A 10,221-nucleotide genomic window follows, 5' to 3' on the forward strand; every position below is an offset into this window, starting at 1 on the left:
GACAGACAGAGAATTGATCTAACCCTAAGTAGAACAGAAAAGATGTGTTAATAACCATGCCAGGTGAAAAGAAACTGTTTCTGGTGTATTTTATTAACAGGTCAAGACAAAAATATTTTTTGAATCAATAGCTGCATTGCAGGTAGAAGGGTACGTGTTTATTGGCCCTATCAATTGGAGTCATGCTTTCATTAAGTTAATGTTAAGCCAATATCATTTTCATGACCGTTTCTTTTCTGCATTGGCCAAGCAGGTGAGATGAATGAAGATGTTGTAGAAATCATAAATGATGGTTACATTAGTCTGTGCAATTTATCCAGGAAAGTAGTATTGCTTTTGGTTTACTCTTTTGGTAAGTACAGGAAAGTTCTAAGGGTTTCCATTGTCCTTCCCTACCAGGAAAATAAACTGAGTGGGAAAACAGTATTTGTAGTCTGCAAGTTATTGAGCATATGTATTCCAACTATGTATTCCCTTTTTTAAATTTCTTTATTTTTTATTATACTTTAAGTTCTAGGGTACATGTGCATAACGTGCAGGTTTGTTACATATGTATACTTGTGCCATGTTGGTGTGCTGCACCCATCAACTCGTCAGCACCCATCAATTCGTCATTTATATGAGGTATAACTCCCAATGCAATCCCTCCCCCCTCCCCCCTCCCCCCTCCCCCTCCCCCTCCCTCCTCCCCCCTCCCCCTCCCTCCTCCCCCCTCCCCCCTACCCCTCCCTCCTCCCCCCTCCCCCTCCCCCCTCCCCCTCCCTCCTCCCCCCTCCCCCTCCCTCCTCCCCCCTCCCCCCTCCCCCCTCCCCATGATAGGCCACTTCCCGAGTCCAAGTGATCCCATTGTTCAGTTCCCACCTGTGAGTGAGAACATGCGGTGTTTGCTTTTCTGTTCCTGTGATAGTTTGCTAAGAATGATGGTTTCCAGCTGCATCCATGTCCCTACAAAGGATGCAAACTCATCCTTTTTTATGGCTGCATAGTATTCCATGGTGTATATGTGCCACATTTTCTTAATCCAGTCTGTCACTGATGGACATTTGGGTTGATTCCAAGACTTTGCTATTGTGAATAGTGCCGCAATAAACATACATGTGCATGTGTCTTTATAGCAGCATGATTTATAATCCTTTGGGTATATACCCAGTAGTGGGATGGCTGGGTCATATGGTACATCTAGTTCTAGATCCTTGAGGAATTGCCATACTCTTTTCCATAATGGTGAACTAGTTTACAATCCCACCAACAGTGTAAAAGTGTTCCTATTTCTCCACATCCTCTCCAACACCTGTTGTTTCCTGACTTCTTAATGATTGCCATTCTAACTGGTGTGAGATGGTATCTCATTGTGGTTTTGATTTGCATTTCTCTGATGGCCAGTGATGATGAGCATTTTTTCATGTGTCTGTTGGCTGTATGAATGTCTTCTTTTGAGAAGTGTCTGTTCATATCCTTTGCCCACTTTTTGATGGGGTTGTTTGTTTTTTTCTTGTAAATTTGTTTGAGTTCTTTGTAGGTTCTGGATATCAGCCCTTTGTCAGATGAGTAGATTGCAAAAATTTTCTCCCATTCTGTAGGTTGCCTGTTCACTCTGATGGTAGTTTCTTTTGCTGTGCAGAAGCTCTTTAGTTTAATTAGATCCCATTTGTCAATTTTGGCTTTTGTTGCCGTTGCTTTTGGTGTTTTAGACATGAAGTCCTTGCCCATGCCTATGTCCTGAATGGTACTACCTAGATTTTCTTCTAGGGTTTTTATGGTATTAGGTCTAACATTTAAGTCTCTAATCCATCTTGAATTAATTTTCATATAAGGAGTAAGGAAAGGATCCAGTTTCAGCTTTCTACTTATGGCTAGCCAATTTTCCCAGCACCATTTATTAAATAGGGAATCCTTTCCCCATTTCTTGTTTCTCTCAGGTTTGTCAAAGATCAGATGGTTGTAGATGTGTAGTATTATTTCTGAGGACTCTGTTCTGTTCCATTGGTCTATTTCTCTGTTTTTGTACCAGTACCATGCTGTTTTGGTTACTGTAGCCTTGTAGTATAGTTTGAAGTCAGGAAGCATGATGCCTCCAGCTTTGTTCTTTTCATTTAGGATTGTCTTGGCAATGTGGGCTCTTTTTTGGTTCCATACGAACTTTAAAGCCGTTTTTTCCAATTCTGTGAAGAAACTCATTGGTAGCTTGATGGGGATGACATTGAATCTATAAATAACCTTGGGCAGTATGGCCATTTTCACGATATTGATTCTTCCTATCTATGAGCATGGTATGTTGTTCCATTCGTTTGTGTCCTCTTTGATTTCACTGAGCAGTGGTTTGTAGTTCTCCTTGAAGAGGTCCTTTACATCCCTTGTAAGTTGGATTCCTAGGTATTTTATTCTCTTTGAAGCAATTGTGAATGGAAGTTCATTCATGATTTGGCTCTCTGTTTGTCTGTTACTGGTGTATAAGAATGCTTGTGATTTTTGCACATTGATTTTGTATCCTGAGACTTTGCTGAAGTTGCTTATCAGCTTAAGGAGATTTTGGGCTGAGACAATGGGGTTTTCTAAATATACAATCATGTCATCTGCAAACAGGGACAATTTGACTTCTTCTTTTCCTAACTGAATACCCTTGATTTCTTTCTCTTGCCTGATTGCCCTAGCCAGAACTTCCAACACTATGTTGAATAGGAGTGGTGAGAGAGGGCATCCCTGTCTTGTGCCAGTTTTCAAAGGGAATTTTTCCAGTTTTTGCCCATTCAGTATGATATTGGCTGTGGGTTTGTCATAAATAGCTCTTATTATTTTGAGGTACGTTCCATCAATACCGAATTTATTGAGCGTTTTTAGCATGAAGGGCTGTTGAATTTTGTCAAAAGCCTTTTCTGCATCTATTGAGATAATCATGTGGTTCTTGTCTTTGGTTCTGTTTATATGCTGGATTACGTTTATTGATTTGCGAATGTTGAACCAGCCTTGCATCCCAGGGATGAAGCCCACTTGATCATGGTGGATAAGCTTTTTGATGTGCTGCTGAATCCGGTTTGCCAGTATTTTATTGAGGATTTTTGCATTGATGTTCATCAGGGATATTGGTCTAAAATTCTCTTTTTTTGTTGTGTCTCTGCCAGGCTTTGGTATCAGGATGATGTTGGCCTCATAAAATGAGTTAGGGAGGATTCCCTCTTTTTCTATTGATTGGAATAGTTTCGGAAGGAATGGTACCAGCTCCTCCTTGTACCTCTGGTAGAATTCAGCTGTGAATCCATCTGGTCCTGGACTTTTTTTGGTTGGTAGGCTATTAATTGTTGCCTCAATTTCAGAGCCTGCTATTGATCTATTTAGGGATTCAACTTCTTCCTGGTTTAGTCTTGGAAGAGTGTAAGTGTCCAGGAAATTATCCATTTCTTCTAGATTTTCTAGTTGATTTGCGTAGAGGTGTTTATAGTATTCTCTGATGGTAGTTTGTATTTCTGTGGGGTCGGTGGTGATATCCCCTTTATCATTTTTTATTGCATCTATTTGCTTGTTCTCTCTTTTCTTCTTTATTAGTCTTGCTAGCGGTCTGTCAATTTTGTTGATCTTTACAAAAAACCAACTCCTGGATTCATTGATTTTTTGGAGGGTTTTTTTGTGTCTGTATCTCCTTCAGTTCTGCTCTGATCTTAGTTATTTCTTGCCTTCTGCTAGCTTTTGAATGTGTTTGCTCTTGCCTCTCTAGTTCTTTCAATTGTGATGTTAGCGTGTCAATTTTAGATCTTTCCTACTTTCTCTTGTGGGCATTTAGTGCTATAAATTTCCCTCTACACACTGCTTTAAATGTGTCCCAGAGATTCTGGTATGTTGTATCTTTGTTCTCATTGGTTTCAAAGAACATCTTTATTTCTGCCTTCATTTCGTTATGTACCCAGTAGTCATTCAGGAGCAGGTTGTTCAGTTTCCATGTAGTTGAGCGGTTTTGATTGAGTTTCTTAGTCCTGAGTTCTAGTTTGATTGCACTGTGGTCTGAAAGACAGTTTATTATAATTTCTGTTCTTGTACATTTGCTGAGGAGTGCTTAACTTCCAACTATGTGGTCAATTTTGGAATAAGTGCGATGTGGTGCTGAGAAGAATGTATATTCTGTTGATTTGGGGTGGAGAGTTCTATAGATGTCTATTAGGTCTGCTTGGTGCAGAGATGAGTTCAATTCCTGGATATCCTTGTTAACTTTCTGTCTCGTTGATCTGTCTAATGTTGACAGTGGAGTTTTGAAGTCTCCCATTATTATTGTATGGGAGTCTAAGTCTCTCTGTAAGTCTCTAAGGACTTGCTTTATGAATCTGGGTGCTCCTGTATTGGATGCATATATATTTAGGATAGTTAGCTCTTCATGTTGAATTGATCCCTTTACCATTATGTAATGGCCTTCTTTGTCTCTTTTGATCTTTGATGGTTTAAAGTCTATTTTATCAGAGACTAGTATTGCAACCCCTGCTTTTCTTTGTTCTCCATTTGCTTGGTAGATCTTCCTCCATCCCTTTATTTTGAGCCTATGTATGTCTCTGCATGTGAGATGGGTCTCCTGAATACAGCAGACTGATGGGTCTTGACTCTTTATCCAGTTTGCCAGCCTGTGTCTTTTAATTGGAGCATTTAGTCCATTAACATTTAAGGTTAATATTGTTATGTGTGAACTTGATCCTGCCATTATGATATTAACTGGTTATTTTGCTCGTTACTTGATGCAGTTTCTTCCTAGCCTCGATGGTCTTTACATTGTGGGATGTTTTTGCAATGGCTGGTACCGGTTGTTCCTTTCCATGTTTAGGGCTTCCTTCAGGGTCTCTTGTAAGGCAGGCCTGGTGGTGACAAAATCTCTAAGCATTTGCTTATCTGTAAAGGATTTTATTTCTCCTTCACTTATGAAACTTAGTTTGGCTGGATATGAAATTCTGGGTTTAAAATTCTTTTCTTTAAGAACGTTGACTATTGGTCACCACTCTCTTCTGGCTTGGAGAGTTTCTGCCGAGATATCTGCTGTTAGTCTGATGGGCTTCCCTTTGTGGGTAACCCGACCTTTCTCTCTGGCTGCCCTTAAGATTTTTTCCTTCATTTCAACTTTGGTGAATCTGGCAATTATGTGTCTTGGAGTTGCTCTTCTGGAGGAGTGTCTTTGTGGTGTTCTCTGTATTTCCTGAATTTGAATGTTGGCCTGCCCTACTAGGTTGGGGAAGTTCTCTTGGATCATATCCTGGAGAGTGTTTTCCAACTTGGTTCCATTTTCCCCCTCACTTTCAGGCACCCCAATCAGACATAGATTTGGTTTTTTTACATAATCCCATACTTCTTGCAGGCTTTGTTCATTTCTTTTTCTTCTTTTTCCTTTTGGTTTCTCTTCTCGCTTCGTTTCATTCATTTGATCCTCAATCGCTGATACTCTTTCTTCCAGTTGATCGAATTGGTTACTGAAGCTTGTGCCTCTGTCACGTATTTCTCGTGTCATGGTTTTCATCTCTGTCATTTTGTTTATGACCTTCTCTGCATTAATTATTCTAGCTATCAATTCTTCCACTCTTTTTTCAAGATTTTTAGTTTCTTTGCGCTGGGTACATAATTCCTCCTTTAGCTCTGATAAGTTTGATGGACTGAAGCCTTCTTCTCTCATCTCGTCAAAGTCATTCTCTGACCAGCTTTGATCCGTTGCTGGCGATGAGCTGCGCTCCTTTGCAGGGGGTGATACGCTCTTATTTTTTGAATTTCCAGCTTTTCTGCCCTGCTTTTTCCCCATCTTTGTGGTTTTATCTGCCTCTGGTCTTTGATGATGGTGACGTACTGATGGGGTTTTGGTATAGGTGTCCTTCCTGTTTGATAGTTTTCCTTCTAACAGTCAGGACCCTCAGCTGCAGGTCTGTTGGAGATTGCTTGAGGTCCACTCCAGACCCTGTTTGCCTGGGTATCAGCAGCAGAGGTTGCAGAAGATAGAATATTGCTGAACAGCGAGTGTACCTGTCTGATTCTTACTTTGGAAGCTTCCTCTCAGGGGTGTACTCCACCCTGTGAGGTGTGGGGTGTCAGACTGCCCCTAGTGGGGGATGTCTCCCAGTTAGGCTACTCAGGGGTCAGGGACCCACTTGAGCAGGCAGTCTGTCCCTTCTCAGATCTTAACCTCCGTGTGGGGAGATCCACTGCTCTCTTCAAAGCTGTCAGACAGAGTCGGGTTTCTGCTGCTTTTTTTTTTGTTGTTGTTTAGCTGTGCCCTGTCCCCAGAGGTGGAGTCTACAGGACAGGCAGGTTTCCTTGAGCTGTTGTGAGCTCCACCCAGTTCGAGCTTCCCAGCGGCTTTGTTTACCTACTTAAGCCTCAGCAATGGCGGGAGCCCCTCCCCCAGCCTCGCTGCTGCCTTGTGGTTAGATCGCAGACTGCTGTGCTAGCAATGAGGAAGGCTCCGTGGGCGTGGGACCCTCCCGGCCAGGTGTGGGATATAATCTCAGTGGTGTGCCCGTTTGCTTAAAGCACAGTATTGGGGTGGGAGTTACCCGATTTTCCAGGTGTTGTGTGTCTCAGTTCCCCTGGCTAGGAAAAGGGATTCCCTTCCCCCTTGCACTTCCCAGGTGAGGCGATGCCTCGCCCTGCTTCAGCTCTCGCTGGTCGGGCTGCAGCAGCTGACCAGCACCGATTGTCCGGCACTCCCTAGTGAGATGACCCCAGTACCTCAGTTGAAAATGCAGAAATCACTGGTCTTCTGTGTTGCTCCCGCTGGGAGTTGGAGACTGGAGCTGTTCCTATTCGGCCATCTTGCTCCGCCCCTCTAGTCCCAACTATGCATTCCTGAATTGCAAAATAGCCATAAAATGTGTTCAGGGACCACATGTGCCCATTCATCATTTACCTGTATCTGTCAAAGGGACAAGTTACTCAACTGGCCAATGTCAAGTATATCTGTGGATCAACCACTCTAAGTACTGCCCTTTTGCCTGGGTGTTAATTACAATAACCTCCTCCATCTGATCTGTTGAGTAAGTGCTACCACTTGGCCTTTATCCCTTCAGTATCAAATTATCTCCACGGGATTCAAAGAGACCCTCCCCTCCCCTCCCTTCCCCTCCCCTCCCTTCCCCTCCCGTCCTCTCCTCTTCCCTCCCCTCCCTTCCCCTTCTTTCCCCTCCCTTCCCCTTCTTTCCCCTCCCTTCCCCTCCCTTCCCCTTCCTTCCCCTCCCTTCCCCTCCCTTCCCCTTCCCTTTTTTTTTTTACTTTAAAAGCCAGATATATTTTTAAAAGATCATGCTTACAATAAGTAAATTACATATTAAGGAAACATCAGAATAAAGTGGATGAACAAAAAGGCACACTCGAAAAATGTGAGCACAGAAAGGACAGTTCTTTTTGTTTTGTTTCTAATGTCAGAAGAAAGAGAAAGAGATATATTAAAATCATTGTTTTCAAGTGAAGTTTTCCATCAGTTGAAGTGGTTAGCGCTGGCTTCTTTTCTCCTGTGTCCAAAGCAGGCTTTTCCTGTGCTGGCTTCTGAGGAGGTGTTCAATCTTCTGCCATGTACAGGCGATACACGAAGGCGACAGCCACTGCAGAGATGGCAGGCATCACCCAGTTGGTCCACCAACTGGAACTAGAATCAACAGTAGTGATAAGAGTTTCCGGAGGCTTGTTTAACTTTGGTCTGTCATCTGGATGGAGCTCCCCAATGAGGTATGTTTTGGACATTTCCCTGGCATCTGTAGGGTGCCCGACATCCTCAAAGTTCTCAGTAGCGTCACCTCCAGCTTGTTCCCTTAAGACTTCTTCCCCACCAGGATGCTCTTCCAGAAATTTAGTCAAATCGTACACCTTGTGGTGCAGGATCAGCCAGGTGCTCTTGCTGTGGTTGTCCTTCTGAATCTCCTCTAGGGTGTAGTACTTCACAGCCTCCTCCGACTGCTCTGCCATCTCGGTTTGCCGCGAGCCAGGCCCAGCACACACAGCCACGACGGGTGGAGGAGAGCGCGCCACTCCGCCAGCTCTACCCAGGACATTCCCGGTGCCGGGCACAGCACTGGGGGCTGGGCCTTCTTTTTTTTTTTTTTTTTTTTTTTTGAGACAGGATCTTGTGCTTTCACTCAGGCTGGAGTGCAGAGGCATGATCATGGCTCACTGTAGCCTAGACTTCAGATGATTCTCCTGCGTCAGACCCGTAAGTAGCTGGGACCACAGGTGAGTGCCACTATGACTGACTTTTTTTGTGTGTGTGTACTTTTTGTAGAGACAGGTTTTGGCATGTTGCCCAGGCCAGTCTGGAACTCCTGGGCTCAAGCAATCAGTCCACCTCGGCCTCCCAAAGTGCTGAGATTACAAGTGTGAACCACCTCACCCAGCCAAAGAGGCCTTTCAATGACAGAATTTCCCACTGTAATTTCTGGCCTGCAAAGGAAATCTAGTACCGGGGACTTAAAGAATGCTGGAATTCCTCTCAATGTATTCCTCAAGCTCTTGGGAAGGTTGTAGCCTTTGGATTCCATGAGGCAAAATTAGGTGGCAGGTGCATAGCTTGAACATATTTCATTTCAGAATTCCAATATCCCTTAGTGTTTGAATAATAAGAAAAAAAAGCCTTATATGTTTACGTAGTTACCATTTCTGGTGCTTTTCATTCCTTTAGATAGGTCAATATTTCCACCTGGTATTTTCCTTCTTCCTTAAAAAACTTTCTTTAACTACTGTTAATATTATCTTTTGAGGTAAATCTGCTGGTGGTTAGTTCAGTTTTTGAATATGTGATATGGTTTGGTTGTGTCCCCACCCAAACTTTCATCTTGAATTGTAATCCCCATAATCCACATGTGTTAAGGGTGGGACCAGGTGGAAGTAATTGGATCATGGGGGCGGTTTCTCCCATGCTGTTCTCATGATAGTGAGTCTCAGGAGATCTGATGGTTTTACAAGCATCTGACATTTCCCCTGCTTGTACTCGCTCTGTTCTGCTGCCCTGTGAAGAAGGTTGTAGGTATATGAATGTGCTTTGGTCAACGAATAGGCCAAGGTGGATATCCAAGCCTGCATGACTCAGTGAGTTTGGTGCTCAGGCGCACACCTCCACTTGTTATATAACCTGTTTGTGTAAGTTCATACTTGGCTCTGAGCCACTATTGTCTGTGAAAGGTATAATTGCCCTGCTAATGCTGTACAGGGGCTCTTGGGGCTTGGCTCGGCATAACATGGCTTGACATGATGGGCACGCTTGCACCCAGATAAAGAGAGAGTCAGAGCTGTCTGTCTTGAGATGGACAGGAAGGAGCCAGGACACAGATTGGCCCACTAGTGCCCAGAGACAGAAAGAGTTAAGTTGCTGACCCTAAAGGCAGGGGAGAGCCAGAAGCACCGCTGTATGTGGGAGCCAAAAGCTTAAGCAGTGGAGGCAGGTTGGACAGTGTAAAGAGCTACTGTGAGAAAGCTGTTCATGAGAGCTATTGCTGAATAAAACTATATTCACCTGCCTACAGCACCCCCAGCGTGACAGTTGGCGTAGTCGTGGACCTGACATTTGGCGACTTCAGCAGGATGAGGTGAGGGGATGTTCAGCCCCTGAGGACTCCTGGGTCAGCTATGTGGCAGCAGCCTGGGCTGTGGTACCCAGTGGTGGAGGTGCTGCTTGGATAAGCTCCAGTAGAAATGAGGGAGGCAGTGGATAGGTCTTCCTCGAGTGTGAAGAAAGCTCTAAAGCAGCTGGAAGCATACAGAACCAAGAAGGAACACACCTTCGATGGCAGAGTCCGATGGGCCTTTCTGACTGCACTGAGGGAAGTACATGCTCAGTCCCACAGATAAGGGGCCTCCTGGCACAAGCCCATGCCTGGGGCCCCAGGTGCACAGCTTGGAGCAAGACCTAGGGGTGGGGGACCTTCAGGTGCAATCAAGGCACTTGGAGGCTCAGATAAACAGCCTGAAGCAGGAGCTGGAAACAGCTGTCAGCTCAACCTTGAGCCTGTCCTCCTGGCCAGAGACTCCCGCTAGTCTGATGCTGAAAGGGAGAAGGCTCCTCCACCACTGCGGGCTCACCCTGTAATCCGCCTGAAGGTAGAACATAAGCAGCCGATGGGACCCCAGTGGAGAACCCAGGGACGACCCCCCACCCCCTGCCCGCCCCAGCAAAGTGGTGGAACACACCTTTTTTTTTTTTTTTTTTTTTGAGACAGATTTTTTGCTCTTGTCTCCCAGGCTGGGGTGCAGTGGTGCAATATTGGCTCACAGCAATGAGTTTCT

At 44.4% G+C, this 10,221-nt stretch overlaps 1 pseudogene across 1 annotated transcript; it reads right to left on the reverse strand.

Annotated features, from left to right (window-relative positions):
* Positions 1-7,473: 7,473 nt before the first annotated feature.
* Positions 7,474-8,013, reverse strand: LOC104664182 (annotated as a pseudogene). Its single transcript, XR_748219.2, has one exon. The product of XR_748219.2 is annotated as a cytochrome b5 pseudogene (transcript).
* Between the last annotated feature and the right edge of the window lie 2,208 nt (positions 8,014-10,221).

Source organism: Rhinopithecus roxellana, chromosome 8, assembly GCF_007565055.1.
Source record: "Rhinopithecus roxellana isolate Shanxi Qingling chromosome 8, ASM756505v1, whole genome shotgun sequence".
NCBI classification, from domain to species: Eukaryota; Metazoa; Chordata; class Mammalia; order Primates; family Cercopithecidae; genus Rhinopithecus; species Rhinopithecus roxellana.